This window comes from Octopus sinensis, unplaced genomic scaffold, assembly GCF_006345805.1.
Source record: "Octopus sinensis unplaced genomic scaffold, ASM634580v1 Contig17243, whole genome shotgun sequence".
NCBI lineage: Eukaryota > Metazoa > Mollusca > Cephalopoda > Octopoda > Octopodidae > Octopus > Octopus sinensis.
The window spans coordinates 1-2500 of record NW_021834911.1 but is presented as its reverse complement, the minus strand read 5'-3'; the positions used below and the strand labels follow the sequence as shown (position 1 = coordinate 2500).

The window sequence follows — 2500 nt, the reverse complement described above, 5'->3', positions numbered from 1 at the left end:
AAGTTTCGGGGACATAAACACACCAGCATCGGTTGTCAAGCGATGTTGGAGGGGGACAACACACACACACACATACACACATATATATATACACACACACACATACACACATATATATACACACACACACACATATATATATATATAGAAAGAGAGAGAGAGAGATATATGTATATATGTGTGTGTGTGTACGGCGTGCTTCTTTCAGTTTCCGTCTACCAAATCCACTCACAAAGCTTTGGTTCGCCCGCGGCTATAGTAGAAGACACTTGCCCAAGGTGCCACACAGTGGGACTGAAGAAATATTACAACAAAAAGTTTAAATGGGTCTGAATTGAAACCTTGCGTCAAATTTGATGTTAATTCATTTTCCAAACATAAACTTAATAATGTCACATTTATTTTATTAACTACTTCATTATTTTCAAAATTGATTGAAATAAAGCAATGTATTTTAACAGAAGGTAACAAAACAGTTAAAAAGAAAAATTTCGAGAGTAAATGCTAACTACGCAAGCATAAATGAGAACTCATCAGCTACTACACTTTATATTATATTTATATTTATATTATATTATATCATAATATATTATATTATATTATATTATATTATATTATATTATATATTCGGAGAAACTATGGTAGACTCGAGTTGATATCATTTGTTCCTTACTGTTGTGATTATCTGTAACCTCTGCATTGCACGTTCCATTTGCATTTTGATGCTCCACCACAACAGACCATGTAGGAAACAATTGCATTATGTTACAGAGATCAAATGCCGATATTTTATATATATATATATATATATATATATATAATTGTTATCGCCATATTATATATGGCAGTCTTATAGATATAAGACTAAAAGCTGTCGCTGATTAGCTCCATGAGGCCATCGCCTTAAGATAGTTATTTGACACACAAACTGTGTCCATTATAACCTTAAGGCGATGGCCTCATGGAGCTAATCAGCGACAGCTTTAGTCTTATATCTATAAGACTGCCATATTAATATGACGATAACAATTAATTTCCAGTAACGCTGCCGTAATCTCTTTTAGAGAGACATAGTAATTTTAATATTTATATATATATATATATATATAGTTATACAATCGAGGTCTGCAGCGATGTGGGACTATGTGTTAAATCCGACTACTAGCAGATCCTAACTTTTCAAATCTCTGCGCAGACGCAAAATTTACACGGGCATGCCGGGAAGAATTTTACGAATAAATTCATCATGTAGTATGCGAATATAAACAAGAGGGGTAGTAATATTATTTACTACCAGGTGCCCAGCACAAAAGACGAATTAGTCATAAGACAAAAATATTATTCATATAGAAAAATATTATTCATGTAGTTATACAATTAAGGGCTCCTAAATAAAGATGCCGAGTGCTGGGAACGTTTTTGATTTTCACTCTCGATAAATTCATCCCCTTTTTGTGTTCCCAGCACTCGGCATCTTTATTTAGGAGCCCTTAATTGTATAACTACATGAATAATATTTTTCTATATGAATAATATTTTTGTCTATGACTAATTCGTCTTTTGTGCTGGGCACCTGGTAGTAATAATATTACTACCCCTCTTGTTTATATTCGTATATATATATATATATTATATATATATATTATAATATATTATATATATATATATATATATATATACATACTGGTGGCGTGTGTATGTGTGTCTGTGTATGATTATCAAGACACTTGGTATATAACTATCACTTTCAGCATCTGCACTGAGAAGCTGAAATTCAGTGAAAAACACACATATGACACGGCAAATTATGAAATTGTAATTACAAAACCATTAATATTATAATGTACTGTCTTATTATCAGGTACGTGGTAACTTGTATAAGAAAACTATATAGTTTAACTGACATACGAAATGTATATGATTATAGGCGCAGGAGTGGCTGTGTGGTAAGTAGCTTGCTAACCAACCACCATGGTTGCGGTTTCAGTCCCACTGCGTGGCACCTTGGGCAAGTGTCTTCTGCTATCCCCGGGCCGACCAATGCCTTGTGAGTGGATTGGTAGACGGAAACTGAAAGAAGCCTGTCGTATGTATGTATATATATATATATAGTGTGTGTCTGTGTGTGTTTTGTTGTGTCTGTGTTTGTCCCCTAGCATTGCTTGACAACCGATGCTGGTGTGTTTTACGTCCCCGTTACTTAGCGGTTCGGCAAAAGACCGATAGAATAAGTACTGGGCTTACAAAGAATAAGTTCCGGGGTCGATTTGATCGACTAAAGGCGGTGCTCCAGCATGGCCGCAGTCAAATGACTGAAACAAGTAAAAGAGTAAAAGAGTAAAAAGAGAGATTAAAGTATTTTAATAATACTAATCGATATTTTTATGCTTTTGTTTGTACGATAAGCGCTATGCGAGTGTATGCATGCTAGTGTGTATATGTGTGTGTGTGTGTGTGTACGTGAGTATGAACGTCTGTATTAAACACCATATTCATTTAA

General features: G+C 34.3%; 1 long non-coding RNA gene across 1 annotated transcript in view; it reads left to right on the top strand.

The window, feature by feature from the left end:
• Positions 1-181, top strand: part of LOC118761772 — a 22684-nt gene extending 22503 nt beyond the window's left edge. The window contains exon 4 of the long non-coding RNA XR_004997628.1: positions 149-181. This is a non-coding gene — a long non-coding RNA (uncharacterized LOC118761772). The remainder of the gene's footprint in view (positions 1-148) is intronic.
• The last annotated feature ends 2319 nt before the right edge of the window (positions 182-2500 follow it).